The sequence below is a fragment of the Oryctolagus cuniculus genome, chromosome 1 (assembly GCF_051225735.1).
Source record: "Oryctolagus cuniculus isolate XC-2025 breed Fujian yellow rabbit chromosome 1, ASM5122573v1, whole genome shotgun sequence".
NCBI classification, from domain to species: domain Eukaryota; kingdom Metazoa; phylum Chordata; class Mammalia; order Lagomorpha; family Leporidae; genus Oryctolagus; species Oryctolagus cuniculus.
In genome coordinates, this window is record NC_142867.1 from 172,732,877 (window position 1) to 172,759,704 (window position 26,828).

Here is a 26,828-nt window from a genome sequence, read left to right on the forward strand (position 1 = left end):
TGGGGGGGAACTGGGGCAGATTTGACTAAAATGAGATAGCATAGGAATTTATAACTCCAGTTTGTTATAAAGATGCAAGGGTAATTTATCCTCAGAGGGGAGGGCATGGCTCCAGGAGCTTCTCTATTCTTAATTCTATGGATTCCTAAAGGCTTGCTAATCTGCTTCACATTCACAATCGTTTTGATTTTTCTAAGGGTTTATTCTTCCAGCAACTATCAAAACAATGGGTAAAAATATCAGTATTGTTGTAATACGGCTTTATTGCTTTGTTTGGCGATAGCACATAGTCTTGTGCTAATTTCAGCGATTATACAATAATGGAAAAACACCCAAAGTTCTGCTACAGTAAAGCAATTACTGCTCTCATTTTGGTGAAAATTCTAGAGCCATATATTCTTTGTACAATGTGATTCCATTTATATAAAACTATACCTGTAATTAAATTTGTATAGCTAATATAATTGTACACAATTTTATATTTTACATGCTTTGTAATTTTTTCCATGTCAATGACACTAAAACTTTTTTTAATCATGAATTTCTAAGGTGTCAGCTGGAACATAATTGGACTTGGGTTTGAAATGTCAGCTATCTCCTTTATTCTTGTCTTGAAGAGATTTATCCCCCTTCATAAAACCTCTATGTTGTTCTTACTTCTCAATTAGGGATACCTGCAAAACCAACTCCTTCTCTCAAGACATACCTCTCAGCACTTCTACCTCTTAGTCACCATTTTAGCCAAAAGCATTACAGGGAAAAGAGTTTAACGTGGGTTCTAACTGTGAGTCTATAGGTACACCAGAAGTTTCTAAGTAAGTCTTTTTTTTTTTTTCCCTAGACTTCTGTCATCATTTCCTAGAGGGTGTTTTCCAGAACATTGTCCCTTTTGATGCCGAAAAGGTCCAAATAAATTTAACTTATGTGAAATTTATTTAATACTTCAGGTTCTAAGTTCTATGGATTAATTAACAATTCTTATAACCATCATGTAAGGCCAAAAGTCATTCCTGTGTATATGGGAATATGGAGGGCAAATGACTCTTAGGAGAGTGAATAGAATGTCGACACTAATAATCATGGAAAGGTAGGAGCTAGGGGCTTTAACGGAGGCAGAGTATCCATTTGGGATCATGCAGTGTTTTGGAACCAGACTGAGGTTGTGAATATATTGTGAATATACTAAATGTTATGAATTGTTCATTTTAAGACGACTGATTGTATATCAAAGGAATTTTACTTCAATAAAAAGAAAAAAACAATAGAATAAGGAATTAACTCTAGCCTGATTCCAGAGACATACTTCAAGTCATAAAATACTGCTTCCCACATGGCTATACTGGCTTCATGTTAATAACTTTTTTTTTTTTTTTACTGAAGATGTTTCTAATGTCTTAGTTATGCTAACAAACTTGCTTTAATCTTTCAAAGGATGTGGAGGACAAGGGTATAGAAAGCAGTGTATCTTTAAGCTACATTCTCAATGGAACCCATTTTAACCAAAGGATTTGTAGAATATTTTTTATAAAACACTTTTATGGAATTATTATTTGTTTCAAAAGGATGAAAACAGTGTTTATTAAGTAACTGTAGTTCAGGTTATCTACTTGGCATGTCAGCAACACTTCATAGGAATTCTGATCCTATATTAAACACTGGGAAGATTACTGGGATTCTCTTAATGATAATTTCTTTACCAATCACTCACACCTAATAGAGTAAGAGTACAAAGAAAACTAAGCAATTTCATCTTTTATTTTATATTTGAAAACACTTAACACTTACTCTTGGGTTAATTTCCCTGCAAATGATAGCTATGCTACATGCACATAAAACTATTAAAGTTTCATAATGCCAAAAAGGGGGTATATTTGGCATTTGCAATTTTTAGCACAGGAATTTCTGGGCTTAAATAACTTGCATAAGCAACTATAAGTACTAACATTCTGAATTTGAGAAAAATTGTTTTATGTAAATTTTATGGTTTCAGTTTTGTTATTTTTCTCAGTAAGGAAGACAAAATTTCAGAAAAAGTTAAAGCACTTGGAAACACAGAGCAGTAATATATTCGAAAATTGTTATCTCCTTCTTGATCAGACTCAGTTTATAATCCAATCTTTTTCATCACCATTTCTGTCTTAGCCAACAAATTTTGTAGAAAAATTGTGAGGTTCAGAATGAGTCAAAACTGAATTTTCCCATATTTAGGTGCTTTATGCCTCAGTTTCCCATCTAAATATAGATAAACCACTCTTATAGAATGTTCCTAAGGAATACATAAAATACTCATTAATTCATCCTTCCAAAAATGTGTATAGACTTAACCATCTTATTCCCCATCCACAAAACTGTCTTCCTATTTTGGATAGCCTGTCATAATCATCAGCCTTTGCTTCCCTCTGGAGTTCCCATGAATATTTCCTAGATGTTCTTACTGGGACTCTACTATAATTATTACTTAGAAATACTTGCATTTGGATACTCCTCAACTGCCATTTATGCTGGTAAACTCTAGCACAGGTGGGAAAAATCCCAAAATAATCTCGATTGTGTGCACTCCAAACACAATCTGGCATCCTACTCATTCATCTACATCTCACCTGAAGAGTAAAAGTGACCAGAGAGAAACTCTACTTCCCCACATTAGACTTAGGTTTTTTGGTTTTTGTCTACAACAAAAACATCATCACATCTTCCTTTATAAGAAAATAGTAATATTCTCTAGTGGAGGTTATATTTATTCAGTGGATCTCTGTGTATTTCATTGTTTACTTTTAGTTTTTTTCTTACTGAAAGCAACAGACTTCCTCATCAGTGAAGTCTGTCATGTGGCCCCAGACACAATGGTGACGAAGGGGGGGGGGGTGGACATGTACACAGTATATTTGTCTCTGTGCTTCTCTAAATTTCAATTATAGAAGTCAGAATTCTCAACAAAATAAATGGTATTTAATAACAAAAAGTGACTGGGGGACTATATTATCTTTATATGAGATTGATGTAATATGCCTAGTCCCCAATAAAAAATGGGGGTTGTCAGAGCACTGAAGGTAATATTTAATGAAAATATAAAAATCACGGAGAATGCCATTGTGGCTCAGCGGGTTAAGGTGCTACTTGAAACACAGGCATCACATATCAGAGTGAATGCTTAACTACTTCCAATCCAACTCCCTGCTAACACACCTGGGAAAGCAGCATAAGACGGTTAAGTGCATGGGACCCTGCAACCCATGTAGAAGACCCAGATGGAGTTTCATGCTCCTGGCTTTAGCCTGGATCAGACTTGGCTTTTGTGGCCACTTGGGATGTGAACTAGAGAATGGATAGAATATCTGTCCCCCTCCTTCTCTTCATTGCTCTGAATTTCTATGAATTTATAAAATTTAAAAAATTACATCATTGTAAACTGCAGCATTTTAAACTCTACTAAACCTATTTTTACAATCTCCATAAATACTTTCAAAATAATCCATCATTTATTTCCTACCCTTGATCAAGCCCCTTTGCCCATTTCTTAGTCTTGAAATTCCTAGTAAGACCCCCCACCCCAAGTGAACTTCTAGAAATTCACATATAGTACAGGCTGGTATACAGTCACTGAATTGATAATGGCTGTGTTGGTAATTAAAATATTAATGTATGAATATACAGTTGGCAATGAGTACCTGAAACCTTGAACTTTCTTATGGTGTATAGAGAAGGCTCTCTAAAAATGTTAACCCTATTTCTGTGAGTAATCTGAATTACAGACTATAGCCCCACCAAAGTTTTACCGTCTCTCTCGATCTAACTGACACATCAAAAAATACATGTGTTTTCCCCCCAGCAGAAAATTTCAAATAGCTTTTAAAACTATGAAAATACTGGTAATGGTTGAGGTCTATGATAAATGAGAAAAAATCCAAGAAAAAAAATAGCATTTATGTACTGACATATCTTTATTTTCTGAAAGTTAGAAATTAAGTATTTTAAGGGGAGAGAGAATGGCTTGCTATTTTTGTTTTCCAAGATCTACTCCAATATTTCCCTACTGCATATTTATAACCTGTGTTTCTTTTTTTAAGATTTATTTATTTATTTGAAAGTCAGAGTTACACAGAGAGAGGAGAGGCAGAGAGAGAGGACTTCAATCTGATGGTTCACTCCCCAATTGAAAGCAATGGCCAGAGCTGTGCCGATCCGAAGCCTGGAGTTTCTTCCAGGTCTCCCATGTGTGTGCAGGGGCCCAAGGACTTGGGCCATCTTCTACTGCTTTCCCAGGCCATTAGCAGAGAGCTGGATCAGAAATGGAGCAGCCAGGTCTCGAACCGGCGTCCATATGGGATGCCGGCCCAAGTCAGGGTGTTAAACCACTACGCCACAGTGCCGGCCCCATAACCTGTATTTCTATACTTGATGCCTTCTTGGGACATCAGATTTATACAGACAACTGTCTCTTGATTGCTACCTGTCTGGATTTCCAGATATTACCTCCCCCTCTTCTCCATTGTCTCTCTGCCACCATTATTTTTATGTATATATTCAAATATATATATTCAAAATAGTGGTCATAAGAACACTCAAAATTCAAAAACTTAGGAAAAATCCAATGAGAAATAGGCAAACTACATGAAAAGACATTTCATAAAGAGGATATAGAGATGGCAATAAGCACATAAAAACATGTTCAGCATCTATAGCCATTAGAGAAATGAAAGTTAAGACTACAGAAAATTCTTACTATAAACCTATCAAAATGGATAAAATACATAACAGTGATAATACCAAATGCTGACAGAGTAAGATTAAATGCTGTCAGGGACACAGAGAATGTGATCATTCATACACGGCTGGTGGTAGAAAGGCAAAATGGAATGGCCACATTGGAAAACAGTTGAGCAGTTTCTCACAAACCTAAGCATGCAACAGTAATCATCAGTACTTCAGAGACTGAGTACAGAAATACTCAAACATTAATTTAACAGCCAAAAACTGGAATCAGCTAAGATGTTTTTCAAGAGAAAAATAAACTTGTCACAGACAGACATTGGGCTACTACAGCAGTAAAAACAAACCAAGTATTGATACGTGCTACTGAATGAACTCCCAGAAAATTATGCAGAGCATGAACGTCAAGATTGATGGCATGGTTCAAATTATACACCATCTTTGAAATGATAAATTTTATTCATGGGGCACAGACTGGTGGTTACCAAGGGTGAGGGTGGAGTGGGGAAACGGAAGGGAAATAGGTATCATTACAAAAGGGCAACATGGGAGAATCCTGTAGTAACCAAACTATTCAGGGCCCCACCGAGGGGGAATGATTACAAGCAGCACTGGGGAAATTTGTGTAAGTACAGCGATTTATTCCAATATCAATATCCAGGTGGTGGTAATATAGTTTTGAAAAATATTACCATTGGGGAAAGCTGGACTAAGTGGAAAAAGACTTTTATATTGTGATACTATATGAAAGTACAATCATTCTAATAAAAATTCCAATTAAATTTAAAATTAAGAAATATTTTATTCTCAAATGACCTCTTTACTTTTTCATTAAGCAAATAGAATTACAATAATACTAAATCAAATTCTGGGAGTCATCTGACACTCATCCCTTATGTTGGTAATTCACGTTTGCTAAACATTTCAAAATTAACAAAATATTTTAATAATTTATCTATTATGTGAGAAGCAGAGACATACAGAGCTTCCATCTACTGATTCTCTAAAATGACTACAAGGTCCAGAGCTAGCCCAGGCCAAATCTGGGAGCCAGGAGCTAAATCCAGATTTCTTACATGGGTGGGGAAGGGATCCAATGATTTGAGCAATCACCTGCTGCTTCCAGGGTGTGTATTAGAAGAAAGCTAGAATCAGAAGCATAGACAGGACTCAAAGTAAGGCATTTAGATACGGAATGCAGGCATCTTAATGCTATTAGGCCAAGAGCATATTCCTGAACATGTTTTTTCTATTTTTATGCTCATTAAGTTGTTGTATGAATCTGCATGCAGTATCACAAAATATCAAACATTGTGAATGAAAGAGCAGACAAAAAAAATTCTCCAGACTGGGATGTCCTGGGCCCATTGGAAGCATCATTTGCATGGCTGTAGTACATGTTCTGGACTCCCAAGCTTCATGGAGCCCCACTTTCACAGCTCTGCAGAGCAATCCAGCCTCTGGGTTTCTGAGGAGAGGCCGTCTGGCCCATTGGAACTGAGGCAGGAGGCTTCATGTCTTCTCAATCACTGCGGAGGGTAATGTCCCCCTCTTTTGGAAGAATATCACAAATGTATTTACTGTTCTGTGCAAGCCTCAAAGTATAATCTTCCATCTCCACCCTGTTTGGTTCAAAGTATAGTGTTTCTGCCACCATAATCTTGAAATTCCTTATCGAATAATTAGCTCTACTCTTAGTAGTGTCTTCAGAACATACAATGTCATTTCTGCAATATGAATTAGTCTCAACATTTCCCCAACCTTTAAGTTCTGGTGCCTTTTGCTAAATACCAATTCCTTCCTTTCATCTCTCTCCCAACACCTTTACTATAAGGAGTCAGTAAGAACCACCTTTTTAACACTTAGAAAATTCCTCAAACTTAAATAAAATCTTATAAAGAAAAAACCATCAAATAGTTCATTCCAAAGTTCATGAGTTCTACCCTCCGCAAAACATTAGAATACAATCAGCCGACTTGTGTGTAACTTTAAAGATCTCCTTCCTACAGTTTCTAATAATATTCTTCCTTTCCAAATTTACAATATGTAAGTGAAAATTCTTCCAGCCTCTATTCACTGTCAAGTTGTCAAACTGCTTCTGCATTTTATTATCCGCATTTCATTTGTTTATACCACATGGCTGCCTCAGCAATGTGCCTATCCTCTTTCATCACTGTCTAATGGAGTGTCCATTCTGTCACATGTCCACTGGAAACTTCTGTCATTCAGTCCCCTGGAAGTGTGAGAGGGAGGGAGAAAGAGAGGGGGAGGAAGGGAGGAAGAGAGGGAGGGAGGAAGGGATAAGGAGGGATAAGGAGAGAGGGAGAGAAACAAGGAGAAAGAGAGAGGGAGAGACCTATCTGCTTGTTCACTCCCCAGATGACCATGAAGAGTCAAAGCACTTCATCTGGGTCACCCACATGGGTGCAGGGGGCCCAGTGACTTGGGTCATCTTCTACTGCTTTTCACATGCCATTAACAGGGAGTGGATCAGAAGTGGAGCAGCCAGGACATGAACTGGTTCCCATATGGGATGGCAGCATCTTTACCCACTACACCACAACACTGGTCCTGATCTCAGTCATTTTCTAAGTGTTCTCTTAGAACTCTATCCCCTAACAAAACCACAACATGTATATAATTGTTGATTTCTATGTGGATCTATATTTTACATAAATACATGTATAAAAGCATTTTTGTAAAAGAAGGATGGTGCTACAGTCTTTTTCACAGTTTGGCCTTGTTTTATGAATATAACACTAACTTCAAAATCATGAATTTTACTAACTTGGAAGTATCATATCCCATATATCATACGTTATAAAAGTTTTGCTATTATTTACTATGTAAAAAATAATACTCTTATAAATGTCATGACCCACAAATCTTCGTCCTGCAAAAATACCCTTCTAAATGCATCAAATCTGTAACTTTGAGGAAAACTGGGTAGAATTAGCCTCCCAGCTTCAAGTACAGATCTTTATAACAAGCACCATTGTTTTAGATCAGATAATAGATTCTGATTTCCCTACTTTTATTCTTGATAACCTCCCACCATTAGTGTCTTTATATTTGACTGATACCTAGCCAGTTAATTATCACTTTTTAAGATACCTAAGGTGTCAACCCTTCCAGAAAGGTAGATTGATTAAACTGTCTTTTCTACATATCTCTTGTTGATATCTATTTTAGAATGTTACCTCATTGTGTTAAAACAGTATGCTTATCTCTCTTCTCATTTACGATTATAGCTCCCTTGAAGACAGAAACATTTTAATCTTTCTTAGTAGCAAACATAATATACAGCACAATAGTTTCTTTAAAAGCAAAATGATCCAAAGTATTGACTGAATTAAGATAAAATGGGCATGCTGTGGAGGTATATAATTTATAAGCCATCTATTTTTTACAATGTGGATTTCCATTCTTGGTAACACTAACAAAAGCTCAAACAAAATTAAAATAAGAAAATACTTGTATAACATCAAGTTCCTTCATGTTTTGTAAAAAGGTAACTCTTAAAGAATTGAAAAAAAAACTAGCAAATTTTCAACAATTCTTGCTTTCTAAAAACAGTACCCCACTCAAGTATAAAGAAAAAATGCAAATGTTTATATAATTTAACATTTACAAATGTGTATGAGAATCATTTCCCTTCTATAGATAGAATGATCAAGATTAGTAAGTTTAAAACAGACCTAACTCAATACAGAAATATGAAGGAATAACATTTATAAAATGTGTATTAGGTAACAGAGCAAGTGCCTTAGGATAATTATGCCACTTTACAATTGCCCAAGCCCCTGTGATAATTATTACATTTATTTTCTATCTGAAATCATTTGTCCAGGGTTCTACAATTAGTCAATCATAGAATCATACTTCAAACCCAGGAAGGTGCAAATTCAAAGCTATGATCATCTCATTCTCTGCCACTAGAACACCTAGTAGATAGCCCAATTTTCAATTCAGTATCAGAAATGTTCCCTGAAGTATCAGAAGGAAAGACTAGCAATGACTAACAGCAAGCTCAGGGTATTTGCATTGTGCTATGTTTTAGTTCCCTGCCAAATGCCATGCCAAAGCCATGAACACCAGAAATTTCTGCCTGGAGGCATACATTCCCTGTCTGGCAGTGTACATCAGCTGGCGTATTTTCCTTGGATATTCTAAAGATGCATCCATGTCAGAACAGAAATGAAAAGTTACTAAGAAGAAAATGACATGAAATAAAGGGTCAAGAAAAATCTACGTGTATTTCAATTCTAAAAAGTCTCAGAAAATTACCCACATATGCATTTATGAAGTACTTTTTGGTTTTATATAAGAGTGACATGGCAAAATATATACAGTATGCTTTGGGCAAACTTAAAAATATAATGATGCATACATAATTATACACCCACAAATACTAAGTTTGCATAAAGCAGAACAGGTATCAATCATTACTAATGATGGTACATAGTCATTTTTTCTCATAACCACAAACCAACATCCAACATACCTTTCTACATAAAAATTACCTTAACAAGCAAAAAAAAAAAATTGTGAACAGTGCTTTACCAACTCGTGTGCAAACTTGGAGGGACCTTGAATAGGGTAGCTGATTCAGAGAAGCTTCATAAAAACTTAAGACAACATTGTCAATCTGCTTGGTATTTAAATACCTCAGGGAAAAATGACATTGAATCTTTACTACCTTATGCTAGAGCTCACTTAAACGTTTCTCTTATGAACTAGTTTTAAGAAATAATTCTTGTTACTTCCTCCATACAGAAGGTCTGGAAACTATAGCTCATGTACTAAAGATTTGTCAGTTTTCATCCTTCTCCAGTACTGCCTTTAAGAACTTTAGTTTCCTTGCTCTTTACTCAGAGGTTAATAGTTTACACAGTTTGTACCTCTTATTCAGCTCACAAATTTATTTTTACTCTCCAAATTCAGTTGTTATATTTCATGACCTCTTTAATGATCTTTGGTCACATTGTTTTTTCAACAGAATTCCAATTTGAAGTAACAGACATCCTATATTGACCTTGCAGTATCCCCACTTATCTTTCACGAAGCACATTTATATACTTACTAAGCTGTTTGTGTATTTATTTTCCTGATTGCTTCCTATTTTCAGGTTGATTTGTAATTCTAAGCTAATTTCTCTATTTGTTTCCCCCTGAACGGAGACACTTTAGGTAGCTCTTGCCTGATAATTAAACTCATGTACTCATATATCATATTTCAATAGTTTCATCAACATATATTAAATACCTTCCATCAGCCTCTGATAGCTACATTGTTTCCAGATATAGATTATGTGGATTAAGTTTTCTGTACCCAGGCAATGATATGTATTTGAGAAACAGATTTCCAATTTTGATATTTTCTTGCTAACATTATACCTGAAGAAAAAGTGTCTATCATAAAATGTATTTGAAAATGAACATGGAACATAATACCATATTTCTAGCGTGCAACAGTAATGTTATTAATACTTTACACTTCATTCAAACAGAACATTTGAAATATGATTTAAATATACACACCTTTGTCCAAGGCACATCCTGCTGTGGTCTCAGGACAGGAACCTAATATAAGAAAAATTAATATATTTAGTGTGACAAGCAGATCAAGATATAGTAATACATAATATTAAAGAAAAAGCATAGTTTAAACTTCAACCATTTTTCATAATCAGTCATTAACTTTAAGAAGATTTCCTGTTTTCACTAGAACTAATGTTTATTTATACCCAAAGCAAAGGCTGTGATATTCTATAACACTTCTTATCTTTAGGTCTTAAACTTTCCTAGAAATATAGAAGCAGATTCAGTTCTTGATACAAAAATGTCAATTTCATGCAAAAGCTCACTTATTTTTCAGAAATGCTACATGAATTATTAGCTTCAAGACAGAAGATGAAGAAACAGGTTTAATGAATTTTATGATAGCAAATGCCTTAATATTTATTCATCAAAAAGTGGTAGTGGAGCATCAATTAAAGTTAATAGAGAGTCATTTTCAGAGTAATTATGCTTCACTTTCAGGCCATGCATCTAGAATGAATGTACAGATAATACATTTAAAATTGTTCAAATTGAGTTTTTTAAAAAAAGATTTATTTGAAAGTCAGAGTTACACACATAGAGAAGGAGAGACAGAGAGAGAGAGATAGAGAGAGAGAGAGAGAGAGAGATCTTTCATCTGCTGGTTCACTCCCCAAATGGCTGAAACAGTCGCAGCTGAGCTGATCCAAGCCAGGAGTTTCTTCCAGGTCTCCCACATGGGTGCAGGGGCCCAACGACTTGGGCCATCTTCTACTGTTTTCCCAGGCCATAGCAGAGAGCTAGACCAAAAGTGGAGCAGCCCTGACTCGAACAGGAACACATAGGGGACGCCGACACTGCAGGCGGTGGCTTTACCCACTATGCCACAGCACCGGCCTTCGAATTGAGAATTTTAACTATCAAAAGGTGAAACAGAATCACATATTGCTGAACTTAAACCCAATATTTCCACTATTTTTCCTATGATTTTATTAGATGCAATGCCACTTTTCCAAATATATTCAGAGACCCACGGGCAGGGAAGTGCAGCTCTATACCTGAGGATCACACTGCCAATGTGATAATACTAACTTTAAGAACTTCAATTAAATGTAAAATAAAAGACCCACTCACTTTGTATCTTTTCCACATCTATGTATCTGACATTTCCAGATTTGAGAAAGTAATCAGCAAAAGGACAACTTCCCTTGCCATCTCTGCCAGTATTCGAGTACAGGTTTTTACCATGGATGATAAATAACCCATGAAGTGAAGTAAAAACACTTTTTCCTCCATATTCAATATTCACAAACTCAAACAATTTTGTTGTAGAAGCACCTGGAAACTAATTTGGATTCAAACGATGATGAGAGGGTTTTCTTTTTCATTTTATTTTATTGCTACTTGGGAAGTCTCTGGAGCTCCTGAGACCACTGGGCTCCCTCAGCCATTGCTGAAGTTGGACAAACACATGAGCCTCAATTGTACGTGTACATGCAGACACAAAACTGCTCCGGGCCAACTGTTTCATTTTATGGCCCAAAGTAGAACCTGGTGTCTCTTGGACTCATATCTTGGCTTTTTGAGTTACCAGGCAGCCCATCTTTCAGGCAATTTACATAACCCTCTCAAAGACTTAGCCTGTCACTTTGAAGTAGTGGTGAAGACAAAGAAAGTTAATTCAAAGAAACTGTTTACAATAGTTCCTGGGAGAGAGGAAGTGACTAACACATCATAACTATTGAGAACTATGAAACATTTGAAAAGCAAAAACAGCTATTCAAACACATTTTTCATTTGGGTATATATTTTAGTATTTTCAAAGAAAGCACTAATTTACAATTATACATATCTACAGGGTACAGTGTGACTTTCTTCTTTGTGATGCTAAATGTACTTTTTTAAACTTATCATTTAACAATTTTTAATATTTTTCCAGATTATCATGTGTAGATTTTATATACATAATTTTTTTTTGACAGGCAGAGTGGACAGAGAAAGAGAGAGAGACAGAGAGAAAGGTCTTCCTTTTTGCCGTTGGTTCACCCTCCAATGGCCACCGCAGCCAGCGTGCTGCAGCCGGTGCACCGTGCTGATCTGAAGCCAGGAGCCAGGTGCTTCTCCTGGTCTCCCATGCGGGTGCAGGGCCCAAGCACGTGGGCCATCCTCCACTGCACTCCCAGGCCACAGCAGAGAGCTGGCCTGGAAGAGGGGCAACCAGGACAGAATCCAGCGTCCTGACCGGGACTAGAACCCAGTGTGCCAGTGCTGCAGGCGGAGGATTAGCCTATTGAGCCATGGCGCTGACCGACATACACTATTTCTTAAAAAAGGGATATTAATACCACATAATGTGGGATTCATAACAATGATCATAAAGTAAGGAAAAAGGAGTATTTTGTCATGAATGTGGTATAATTCAATGAAGACAGTATAACTATGACGACTACTTCTTAACTACTACTTTTTTTTTTTTTTTTTTGACAGGCAGAGTGGACAGTGAGAGAGAGAGAGAGAAAGGTCTTCCTTTTGCCACTGGTTCACCCTCCAATGGCTGCTGTGGCTGGCGCGCTGCGGCCGGTGCACCACACTGATCCGAAGGCAGGAGCCAGGTGCTTCTCCTGGTCTCCCATGGGGTGCAGGGCCCAAGCACTTGGGCCATCCTCCACTGCACTCCCTGGCCACAGCAGAGAGCTGGCCTGGAAGAGGGGCAACCAGGACAGAATCTGGCGCCCTGACCGGGACTAGAACCCGGTATGCCGGCACCGCAAGGCGGAGGATTAGCCTAGTGAGCTGCGGCGCTGGCACTGCTACTTCTACATTAGAGATCATTTGTTAGTGTAAAAAACCTTCATTTGTGTTTCTTCTCTCATCAGTTATAATTATATGCAAAAGAACCGAGAAACACTAGTAAGCAATGATAATTTTACATCACAGAAATCTAAGTAAAAAAGAGGATCTTTTAGATGTATACATTCCATTCAAAAGGCAGAGTTACTCAAAGAAAAGGAGAGACAGAGACTTAGAAAAAAATCTTCCACCAACTGGTTCACTCCCCAAATGGCTGCATCAGCCAAGGCTGGACCTGGCAAAAGCCAGGAGCCAGGGGCCTCATCTAAGTCTCCCGTGTGGAAGGCAGGGGCCCAAGGAATTGGGCCATCCTCTGTTGCTTTACCAGACATATCAGCAGGGAGCTGGATCCAAAGTGGAGCAGCTAGAACTCGAACCAGCAATCATATGGGATGCTGGTACTGTAGGCACTGGTCTAACCTGCTGCCCCACAGCACCAGCCCCAATATAGGTATTTTTAAAATGGTATTTAATAGCTGTAATTCCATGACCTCAGTTTACTTTCAGTCTGGCATGACAAAAAGAACAGAAACTCTCCTTACTAACAAGGAAGCATTTAATGTCTTCTACAAGCTGAGTAAGAATCCAGCTGTTGAATAACCATGGGAGAAATATAGAATGAAAAGGTTATATCAAACTCGGGACAATTAGCAGGCTAGAATGAATTTATCAAAGAAACACATGACACCCACAAAGTTAGAGTTGCAGTGGGGGTTACAAGAGCAAACACACATTTCAGCTTTTAAAATTTAGAACCCAGAATTGTAAATTGGATTAGGGTTGCTGGATCTGATTTTTATAGTGGGTGCATACATATTACAACAGGAATACGTTACACTGAGAAGGTTAAGAAGTATCTTTTTCTGGAAGATTTATTTGTTTGAAAGAATTGGAAAGAGAAATCTTTCATCTGCTGGTTTACTCCCTAGATGGCCTCAGTGGCCAGGGCTGGACCAGGCTGAAGTCATGAACTTTATTCAGGTCTCCTATATGAGTGGCGGGGACCCAGGCATTTGAGCCATCTTCCCCTCTTTTCCCAGGACATTAACAGGAAGTTGAATGAGAACTAGAGTAGCTGGTACATGAACTGGTGCCCATAAGGGATACAGGATACAGAGGGTAGCTTTACCTGCTATGCCACAACACTGGCCCTGACATTTTTTAAGGTTATTAAACCAATTAAGAGGGGAAAAAAAGAGGTGAGAATATAAAGAGAGACAAAAGAATGATTTAAAATACTGCAAAGAAGGAAAGGAAAAAGGGGGCTGGTGCTATGTCACAAGTGTTTAAGCTACTGCTCAGGATGCCGTCATCCCATATGAACATCAGTTTGAGGCCAAGTTGCTTTGCTTCTGATTCAGCTCCCTGATACTATTTGTTGGAAAGCAGAAGATGGCCTAAGTGCCTGGGCTCCTGTAACCCACATGGGAAACCTGTAAGGAGTTCTGGCTGCTAGCTTCAGCCTGGCCCAGCACTGGCTGGTGGGGCCACTTGGCAAGTGAACTAGCAGATCAAAGATCTGTGTGTCTCTCCCTATTGATTTGCCTTTCAAGTATATCAATCTTCAAAAAAGAAATAGTAAAACATTAATAACCCCATTAGGAAAAGCTCTAATATCAAATCTGAAGGTAGACAATATATTTGGTAGACTATGTTTTGACCAGAGCTATTTGATACATCTGGTGATAGCAGTGGAAGGGTGGGGAACTAACTACATTACGTCATTGCTTACCATGTAATTCTATACAGGCGTGATTTCTTCCCTTTGCCTTTCTCTCTCCTCTCCAGAATACTTTCAGCAATTTCTGGAGATATTTTTATTGTCACAAGTAGGGTTAAGATGCTACTAGCATTTACAGGGTTGACACTAGGACGTGGTTAAATACCTTAAAATGTACAACACATCCCCCACCCAAGTCAGAATTATCAAATCCAAGATATCATCTGTGTGCTGAAGTTGAAAAAGCTTGCATGATTTAGCAGGAGAGATTATGACCCCTTTCCTCTGCATTTCTTCACAAACTCCCAAATTATAAAATCACACCATTTGCATTGGAAAAAAAAAGAGGAATAACATTGGTCAAAGGTCCTGAAATGGATATTTCACTTGCTAGTAAGTAACCTACTTAAACAGTGACCATCAAGTACTTAAAACAACCAGCTGGGGCCACCACTGTAGCATAGTAGGCTAAGCTTCCACCTACATTGCCAGCATCACATATGGGAACCAGTTCATGTCCCAGTTGCTCCTCTTCTGATCCAGCTCTCTGATGGGGCCTGGGAAAGCATAGGATGGCCCAAATGCTTGGGGCCCCTGCACTCCCATGGGAGACCCAGAGGAAACTCCTGGCCTCAGATCAGCCCAGCTCCAGCCGTTGCAGCCATTTTGGAAGTGAACCAGTTGACGGAAAAACTTTCTCTCTCTAACTACCTCTCAAATAAATCTTTAAAAGAAAACAGCTAGTCATGATTAAACCAGGTTGTTCTATACTATCCACCACACTTTACTCCAATCTGAACTTTATAGGTAATTGTATTCTTGTTCTTTTCTCAGTTTGCAAGGTCAGAAAAGATTTTAATTTACGATCTGGTTTTTTTAGTCTTTAAAAAAAATCTAAATTCAAACCTAGACTTTATCCTATTTGAAATAGTTTAAAATGACAAGTTACTTGTGTTATGATTGTTAGAAATTTATTGTATATAATTCAGTAACAACCTGAATCACTGTTGAGGAAAATAAGATAGTATAAGTTGTTTTAAATAGACATTGAAGTAACAACTGAACTTTTATGAACAAGGATTTCTATTGTTATTTGTATAAAGATACAACATACACAGTAACTTCACTTAAAAGTAATCCTTGAACATAGTATATTTGTTACTATTTAATGTAAGTGGGAGTATCTTTTCCTATTTGCACTGTACTCCTCTGAGAACCTGATTACTATCATAACAGCCAGAGCATTTAACCTGTAAAATATGGATATTTTCTTATTATTGATTTAGGGGGATAGGCAGCATAAAATATAAAAGACATGTTTTAGTTCGTCAATTGCCTCCAAGGATCTTCTCTGCCAAACTAAATATCCAGGATGAAAAAAAATAGTCTTAAAAGATGTCATTAAATACAGATGGATTTCTACAGCTAAAAGTGCTGCATTGAGGAAAAGAAGGGGGAAAAGATAGGAATGTTTTCTTTTTGTTATCATTATTGTGGCATATAAGAGAGGCTTAAATTTACAGCAGACTTGGAAATGGTCAAATACTCATTGCAATACAACATCATGGGACTTACAAATCTTTCCTAGTTTTGACCACAGTTAAATCTGTGTTTTTAAGAACATTTTTAGCGTAACAGTTACTTCGCCAAAAGCCAGTATTTTCCTCCTAAATAAGCTAAATGATCACCACAATCATATTTCTTATGCCCAATATGAAATCTTCAGGACTAGTTAAGATTTTATTTTTCCAGACCAGCACTGTGGCATAGTAGGATAAGCCTCTGCTTGCAGTGCCAGCATCTCAAATGGGCACAGGTTCAAGTCCCTACTGCTCCTCTTTCAAAATAGCTCTCTGCTTATGACCTGGGAAAGCAGTGGAAAGATGGCCCAAGTGCTTGGGACCCTGCATTTGCATGAGAGACCCAGAAATAGCTCTTGGCTGCTGGCTTTGGATCGGCTTAGCTCCAGCCATTGCAGCCATTTAGGGAATAAATCAGTAGATGAAAAAACCTCTCTATCTCTCCCTCTCTGACTATAACTCTACCTGTGAAATAAATAAAAAATCTTAAAAGATTTTATTCCTCTTACCTTTATTAAATATTAGTATCCAATAAATTTACATAATATATCCATAATATCCAGAGACACACATGGAGTCAATATTTTATATCATTCCTTATCATGGTCTGTTTAAAGGTATCCAATATACACAGCAGACTCATAGAATGACAGATGTCCTAAATAGCACTCTGACCTCAGAATCAGCCCTTAAGGCATTCGGATATGGCTGAAGAGCCCATGAGAGTATTTTAGGCATGGAAAACCAAGACACTCTGGGAAAAAAAAAAAAAAAAAAAAAGAAGACCTAAATGAAAGATCTCTACGAGTGAGAGCCCAGTGGAGAGAACGGGACCATCAAAGAAGGAGGTACCTTTCTCTGAAGGGAGGAGAGAACTTCCACTTTGACTAAGACCCTCTCTGAATAAGATCAAAGTCAGTGAACTCAAAAGGCTTCCATAGCCTTGGCAGCTCATGACTAGAGCCTAGGGAGATTACTGATGCCATAAACAAGAGTGTCAAATTGTTAAGTCAACAACGGGAGTCACTGTGTACTTACTCCTCATGTGGGATCTGTCCTTAATGTGTTGTCCAATGTGAAGTAATGCTATAACTAGTACTGAAACAGTATTTTATACTTTGTGTTTCTGTGTGGGTGCAAACTGATGAAATCTTTACTTAATATATACTGAATCGATCTTCTGTATATAAAGATAATTGAAAATGAATCTTGATGTGAATGGAATGGGAGAGGGAGCGGGAGATGGGAGGGGTGAGAGTGGGAGGGAAATTATGGTGGGGGGGAAGCCATTGTAATCCATAAACTATACTTTGGAAATTTATATTTACTAAATAAAAGTTAAAAAAGAGCATACATATAGAAACTATATTTTCAAAAATAAATCATTTTCCATAGCTTCTTCATACTGTGAAATACAGAATTCTACATCATTTATGGACAAAATTGGAGGTATCCCTTTCCTAACTGTAATGGAGCTAACCATGTCATCACACAAGTCAAGTTGGTAAGCATATCATGAAGTCTTTTTCTAGTTGCATCATTTTTCCTTGTGTAAGCTGTCAGAAAATAAAGATAAGCAGTACAGCTACCCCATATTTCCTTATTTAAACAGTGAGTCTTTAAATGACTTACTTTTTCAATGTATCTTGGAGGAATTTTTCATGCTCTTTCCTTTTCCCTACTGATGTTATGACTTAATTTCAAGATCATGTGTCCCTGTTGATATGTCAATTTCAATAAGATGTTGTATTTATTTCAATGAAGGAATCCACATATGGCATGTGAACTAAATGTAAGAGCTCGACTATACCATTGCATTTAATTTATTCGCATCTTCTAATAAAACCAATTGTGCTTGTGCATGAAGACTTCAACACAAATTCAGAGTGACTGCAGTACATGACATTTTTCTTCTGTAAAACATGCAAACTAGGGGCTGGTATTGTGGCATAGTGGGTTAAGCTACCACCTGCAATGCTGGCAACACAAATTGGCACCTGTTTGTGTGCCAGCTGCTCTGCTTCCAATTCATCTCTTTGCTAATGCCCTGGGAAAAGCAGAAAGTGGTCCAAGGGTTTGGGCCCCTGCCACCCATGTGGGAGACCTGGATGAAGCTCCTGGCTTCTGTCTGGCCTAATGTTGGTTATTGTGGCAATCTGGGGAGTGAAACAGTGAGTGGAAGATCTCTATTTTTCCCTCTCTTATTCTGATCTTTGAAACAAGTAAATCCTTTAAAAAACAATGATAATGATACCATAGTAATTAAGTGGATAAATTGGTAAGGATTATAAATAGTGTATCTGTATATTTTCAGAAGAATTTTTAAATTTCAATATATTGACGACATGGACTAAATCATGTCTGCCCAATTCAAACATTCAAGTCCTAACCCCATACTTGGAGAGAGGGTCATTAAAAAGATAAGTCAAAATGATTCCATTAAGGTGGGAACAAATCCCATACAAGAAGTTGGGCTGGAAAGACACATGAAACAAAGACCACATCAAACCACAAAGAGAAGATAGTGATTTGCAAGCCAAGGAGAGAACCCCTTGGGAAAAACCAAGCCTGCTGACATGTTCATCTTGGACTTAGCCTTTAAAGTCTCGGAAAAAGTAAAAAGTTTGTTGTTTCAGCTAACCACTGTATGATTCCTTATAAAGACTACTAACAAAGTGATGCAGTTGGTCATTTCCAAAGTTATAGTTCTGCACAAACATGATGGAGGTATGATTTTACCTTCAATGTTCTCCAATTTTGCATTTAATATTCATACCCCTGTTCCATGACCTTCCTGTACGCCATCTTAATGAATTCATGTTTCAGATGGTTGTCTGTCTGTAGACACAATCTGCCCTCTGTCTCTCTGAAGATACTCACAAACTTCCTCTTAATCCAAAGAGAGATTATCACAAAGACTTTAATTACTAGATAAGTTTGGTTTATGTGTCTTTGAATATATTTTTCTGCAAAAAGTAAACACCCTTTTCATATAGCAAGGCTATTGCGTTTTGAAAGTAATGAGATGGTTTGATGAAACTGCCATCCCCACTCATTGCTGCCGACAGTATAAATTGGAAAGCAGTTTTCCAGTATGTTTCAAAGCCTAAAAAATATTTGTTCCCTTTCACCCTGTTATTTCATTTTTGTAAAACTCTCAAAAGGACTTATCAAAGATGCTTACAAATATTTATGGACTCTGATAGTCCATTCCAATATTATTTATATTAGTTTCCCCACTTCCAAGTGGAAAAATAAAGGATAAATGTCTATACTAAACAGTAGTGATCCCAGAGTACAAAGGATATTTTGTGCATTAAGTTGTAAGCTAGGCTTTCAAAGATAATTTAGTTGCATAAGAATATTAAATGAATTGTTTCTCACAAATTTTAGTTTAATAAAATTATAAAACAAACAAGAAGGAGGAATCAATCTATCTTTTTCACTTCCCAAACAGTAGCAAAGCCCAGGCAGGGCTAGGCCAGGCTGAACACAGAAGCCTGGAACTCAATCTGGTCTCACAAGTTCCGGTGGCAGGGGTCCAAGTACTTGGTCTCTCTTTAGTAGCTTTCCAATGCAAATTAACAGGGAGTTGATCAGAAGCGGAGCAGCCAGGACTTAAACCTGCAGGTACCCATGCAGGTAGTGGTTTACCATCTGCTGTGCCAGAACACTAGCCCCATATGGCAATTTTATCATTTGCGGTGAACCAATTAAGGATATTAATGGGTTTCATGGTTTAAAACTAAATTCATCCAAAAAAAATTCAGGAATTCCCTTTACTCTGCCAACCTCCCTGCTGCAAATAGTCTCTCTCTCTCTCTTCTCTCTCTCTCTCTCTCTTTTTTTAATCACAGAGTAAAGCACTCAGAATTCTAAGAAGCAGATATGAATGACAAAGGCTTTTCAGTGGGATGCTCCATCATCTTCAGGGGAACCTGGAGAAAGAGGTTTCCACAGTTGCAATCTGTGAATACACCCTGGTAACCACTTCACTCTTGAAGCAACCTGCGTCTGTTATATTCACAATGACTGATGGTGATGACATCCAATGACAGCTCGTTATTTCTCATTTGGAGGATCGAAGGCTAATCTTCATTAATTCCCTAACTAAAGTATACCATGAAATAAAGAATATTCTGTACTCTGACCCATCCTTTTGTTATAAAGTACATATGCTGGTTTATTGGAATATAAGTCTCAAAATCTTGCCATACCAGTATCTGCAAGTCAGATTTTTTAGAAAATTCATACTTTCAGAAATGAATAAAGCATTGTAAATAGCACACAGTCATGAATATCAACTTGTGCTGCTGAGGCAAGACTGACAACAGGGTGTCTGCAACATTTCACCATCCTATTCATTTAATAAATTATGAATATACAGGATAAGGCCTTTTGGCATTGTATTCACAGAAAATAAATCTTGGAATATATAAAAACATTCTTGGTATCTTTCTCCAAGCAGTGATACTCTTTATTATATATTTTCTATGTACTTTTTAACCATGAGTTGTATTTCATTTTATTTCAAAGGTATTCTACCAACATGAGAAATAGGCAGGAACTACCCACAGAAGTTCGTAACTAACTGCCTATGCATTAAGCCAGCTCTGGTCAGGCCAGAGTGCACACATGAAAGTCAGGAGAGCCAGCTAACACTGCACCCTGCGGTTGGGAACCTTGAATGATCATGGCTAAATGGCTGTGATCATTAATACACTCCATGTTACTGAATGAGAAAGAAAAATGATTTAACTTTTAAAATTTTATTTTCAGGACCGGCACTGTGGCACAGATTAGTCCTCCACCTACGGTGCCGGCATCCCATATGGGCACTGGTTCTAGTCCCGGCTGCTCCTCTTCCCATCTAGTTCTCTGCTATGGTCTTGGAAAGCAGAAGAAGATGGCCCAAGTCCTTGGGCCCCTGCACCCATGCGAGAGACTCAGAAGCAGCTCCTGGCTCGTAGCTTCGGATCGGAGCAGCTCCGGCCATTGCGGCCATTTGGGGAATGAACCAGTGGATGGAAGACCCTTCTTTTTGTCTCTCACTCTGTAACTATACCTCTTAAATAAATACATAAAATTAAATTAAAAATACTCTCATAAAATTTTGTTTTCAATTTTTCTGAATTTATAATCTCTGGGTCTGAGAGAACATTGACAAACACATCCATTTCAAAATTACTTTACTTTCTATACAACTGTGCACTGGTCAAAGTACACATTTCTTTTGGTACAATGGACATGGTGATGACTAGCAGTCAGGATCTCAGTGTCCAGGCACTGATTCTGTGGTTTATTAACTGTGGTCTAAAGCAAATAACTTGTCTGCCAATGATTATCTTTATCTAAATTATCTCACAGAATATTAACAAGTTCAAAAGCCAACTAAGGCTTCCTGTCTAAATAAATACTTACATCTCTATTTTCTTTCTATAAATGAGTTATTACTTCTACTTAACAGGGCATTGAACATTTCAATATGAAGATGCCATTAGACACCTAAATGATATGAAAGCACTCACACTGAAGTCTTGAGAGGTGTTAAAGGTTTTAAATAAACACTAAGCGTTAGTGTCACAGCCTGAGCATATTTCTTTTGTTCGTGTTTTGTGAACGTGTTGTGAATCTGCAAACCCTCAAGAAATGTTAAGCATGAGAGTCTTCCCCTGCTCTATTCAAGACAACACCTCACAATGCTTGACTCTCTGAAAAATAAGAACCTTTAATAACATAAAACAATGCGATAGTGGAATTAATGCGGAGCAACATCAGCACTGACATCATGCTGGGTCCGCACCTCATTAATCGGAATGTAGTACTAGCACCTCGCAAGGAGGAGAGAAGGAAAAAACAGGTCCCTCATTATATCTGAGAGCTGGACTTGAGCACTAGTTGAGGTTGGAGTGCTCCATTATCATCAGTCAATAACAGGCATTTATGTATCCATCACCCAATATCATCAACTAATTACATTAATAATCGGATCCCATTTTCCTTTGTCTTTTTAATTTTAGCCACAGACAGTTTTATCCATGAAGGTCACTTGCTTTATGGAGCTGCTAACACAGAAGCATCATCATTTATACTTTAGTTAAAATATTTCTCTGAAGCTGAAGGGCTGGTCCTTGTCAATTTTAATTCATGACTTTTGAGTAGAGATTGGGGTCCTAAATTCCAGTTTTATCAGAAACTCTTTGGCTTTGTGCAAATCATTCACCTATTTTACCTCATTTCCTTTCACCAAAGAGTGAAATAATTAGAATTGCAATCTATGGATTCCCTTATTTCCAAATTTCTGATACTATGCCTGTATTTTCTATTGGGAGGAAGAATGAGCGGTAGAGAAGAGTTGCATGCAGTATCCAGAAGCCAAAATGTTCTCATTGGTCGGCCCACCTTCAATTTTATTTCCACCCAATCTATATTCCATTACATCATAGGGAATAATCAAACAGTCAATCATCCTTCAAGAGCTTCTCATCCCTTAGGTAACTATATACATTTCTTGGTTTAGAGATTTCATGAAGCTGATGGCTTTTGCATGTTTGGCAGTCATGCATCCCCCATTCAGCAACATAACCTTATGCCCTAGGGAAACAAAACCAGTTCTCTGCATAGATGATGCTCTCTTTCACTTCTGTATTTTTCACATTCTGCTTTATTTCCTGGTATATTTCTTTCCCATGTGTCTGCCTATCTTAAAACCTAATCAGGTAAGTCCTTCTGCACTCAGGTCATAAAATCCTCTTTTCCATCTTTTTCCCTGCCTTTATTAAACATCCCTAATCTGTGTCTCCCGTACGTGTCTTTCATTCTCGTACCATAGCCCTGTGAAGGCATTTTTGCCTTATTGGTCTATCTCTTCCAAGACATTTGTGAATTTCACTTATCTAGTACCTAGCACAAGGCTTTGCACAAAATAGGCACACAGACAATATTTGTTGAATTAGGATAGATGCAAGAATCATCTGTCTCATAGCATAAATTATCATTGGTCTCTTTTTACATTAATCCATAATATAATCTCCTTGCTTCTAACAACAAGAAACTGAACATCATAACCAATCAGCCATAACATGTTAGAATAAAGATGGTGACTTCGCTAGACTTTTCCCTTTCTATAAATTTTCAAAATCTTAAATTGAAAACAAAAAGGAAGATCAATATAGCTTTGTAAAGCACCATTTATATAGTTTTTGCAACAACTGCTCACTTCCACTTCACAGCACACAACACAGATCTCATTCCTTAACTGGATAATAGCCAGCTAATTTTATGCACACGTTTTTCAGTCAGTACATACTTTCTTCTATCCTGTGAGTTGAAAGGCGTATATTCAGGGAATCAATTTTCTCATCATTTGCTGAAAATACTTTTTAAATTGAGCATTCAATTGAATGCTAGAATGGTCTAGGCATCACTGAAAAGAATTTTTGTGAATACTTGGCTTAAGACATTCAAGTTTCACGTATTAAATATATATGCTATTATTTCAAAACTTATTATAGTAAGAGCTCTAGAATTGAACAGAGAAAACTAAGATCATTCTTATCTCTGGACCTCAGATCTTTATATTTTTCAAATGAGATGATCAAGCCAGATTGTTGTTTATAATATTGTAACTCTGGAATACTTATTTTTGAAAAGGAGGAAAAAATACTCCCAAGTATCTAGTACACTTTCCTCTAATACACCCCCAAAACATATACACACAGGCATAAATACGCATGCACATGTGCACAAATACACACCTCCCCAAGATAAACACCTAAGTCTAAAATCATTTCAAAATTTTACACTAAAAGATTTGCTCATTGCAAAATGCATTCTAATAAGTGAAATACATAAATAGTATTCTCTAAATAGAATCTGAATACTAGTGTAGAAAAAAAATCACTTTTTGACAAAATTAGCCCAAATGGGTGTATATGTAAAAGACAGTCTACAAGGCCATCTGAACAACAGAGAGATACTTATAAAGCTTGACCAAAGAGGATATTCCAAAGCAAGACTTGATGAGTTGTGAATACTGGGGAAAGATAATGGTAGAACTGGATGGAAAAAATTAAACAGTCAAATTTAGTTTAAAAATGTGCACTAAACAATAATTGCCTAATTGAAGTGTAAGGTGGGGTCCCGTGAATAGTATGGCTATATTAAGATACAAGAGGGCATGAAACACAGCAAGTCTAAAGCACCAAGCGTTCCATCTGAAACACAATGCATAGTCCACAGGTATTGGGAGGAAAGCAAGTTAGAGAAGGAAAGAAATTAAATTTTAATAAACTTTAAAAGTTTTTCAGAGGGACTATTATCTATCTTTTCAATAGGTTTTTATACACACTCTTTTCCAAAGACTATTTCAAAGACTTTCTCTCCCCCCTTCTATTTCTTAGCCAACCTCTATTTTTATCAGGTCTCAAACTACACATAGTTCTTCAGAAGAATTCTATGACTCTCAATAGCTGTTCAATGCATTTTTCCAGGAATGTTTGTAGGATCCTACCATTTCACCTTCACTGTGTGTGTGTGTGTGTGACAGAACTTCACAGGTCTTAGTAAAAACTTACTGTCAATAAGACATATGGACATAAGTGTATCTAGAAGCCATAATTATAATTTAAAAAATCAGATGACATTGAGAATTTGTTAACAATCCTTAACTTTCTTTCATCATGTGGTCACATTTGAACTATGATTGTTAGTTGATAGCATATTGATTCAAGCAACATAATTCCATCTTTAAAACACATTTGAGAAATGTGGGCTTTTCAAAAACTAAGTTGTAAATTTGCTCATTAAAAAAAAGTGAGATATTTTCTAATCCTTTAATAGATGAGAAAACTTAGATGGCAAGAATTTAAGGATCTTCCTCAGGCTTACACCACTAATAAGAACAGTCTTAAAACTGAACCCATTAGCTCTGAACTTCAAGTTCAATAAAATCTTTCATTTGACATCATGTCCTTAGAGAAAAACTGATGAGTATAAATAAGTCAGTTATTCATGTAGAAGATAAAAGGAGGACAAAAAGGGTGACTTGGGAGTTTTACTTCCATAATTGTCATATCTGAAGTCCTCGGAGTCATCATCATAAAACTCCATGTATTACAAGTGACCTGCAACTTGAAATTAAGATATTTGAATGTTCAAGAAATATTTCAAAACATAAGGTCATTTTATTGTTTTGTGGTTGACGTACTGGCTTCCTTGGAAGTTGCTCAATTTAATGCTTTTTTGTGATAATTTATAAATTCATGTTGACTGATTTACAATGTGTTTGGTTCAAGATATCTTCTTCAATCTTCTCAGGTTACCAAGGATAAAGGAAGGCAATAAGAGTAAACATTTTTTGTGATGCAGGGATAATTTTAGAAGCAGACAGACAGGAGGAGAAAGAAACACAACCACACCCATCCAGTAGCTTACTCCCCAGATGCTGGCCAGTGCTGACCTCACATGGGATCTGGAAAGTCAATCCACTTATCTCCTGTGAGCAACAGAAACTCAACTATTTGAGCTATGATTACTGCCTCCAAGGATTTGCATTAGCAGGAAGCTGGAGTCAATATCTACAGCCAAGAATTGAACCTAAGTACTCCAATGGACAGGGGAGTCGTAGCTGTTTGTGTAAACACCCACCCCATGCAAAGTAATTCTTAGAGGTTGTTTCTAAAAGTATAGCTTTATTAGACTCTGTGTGTATGGTATATTCTCAAATGATATATTTTTCCCATTACAGGAGATGCAGTTTGTATATTTCTTTTAATTTTAAAAGCATATGTCATTGTACAGTTCAATGAGAAAAATATCCAATTACTGTCTTTCATTAAGTATCTGAGCCAATAATTTAACTAGAATGTGAAGAACCATCGTTTTCTTTTCATTAGACTTCCTCTTTTAACAAAAGCTTTGTTAGCCTACTGAGTCATGACGAGTAATCCTTGATATGCTAGGGTGCACTGCTCTTCCTGATGAACTAACAAATTAAAATGTAATGTATAACGATGACACTGGGAATATTGAAGAATAGCCACTGGTGTGGGAAGGAACACATAATTAAATTAAGATGTACATTCTTTATTGTGATTTTATCAAATTGGTAATATGGAATAAAATACAGCTGGATCAATCTGAGAAAACCATTTTTAAAAAGCTTAAGAAAAGTCTTATCAGGCAAGTTGTCTCCCTTACCTCTGGCTGCAGGGTAGTCTGCCCTAAAGCCCTATTTCATTGTGTCTTGCCAACGATTAGAAAGAAATCAAGTGATTTTTCACCTCCTTCATCTTAAACTAAGGTAATTATTTGTCTTTTCCCCCTTGCTTTTCTTAAACTTAGTTTGCTTGAGTAAAATGAAACATAGTACTTATCAGCTCAAAGCATACACTAGTGATGCTGAAAGGCAACTGAGCAAGACTGAAG

The 26,828-nt window shown here is 37.0% G+C and overlaps 1 protein-coding gene across 1 annotated transcript in view; it reads right to left on the bottom strand.

The window, feature by feature from the left end:
- The window catches only part of PTPRD (protein tyrosine phosphatase receptor type D), a 1,783,257-nt gene that overhangs the window by 1,548,898 nt on the left and 207,531 nt on the right, over positions 1–26,828 (bottom strand). The window contains exon 3 of the mRNA XM_089316625.1: positions 10,251–10,292. The gene's annotated coding sequence lies outside the window, so the exon portion shown is untranslated. The remainder of the gene's footprint in view (positions 1–10,250; positions 10,293–26,828) is intronic.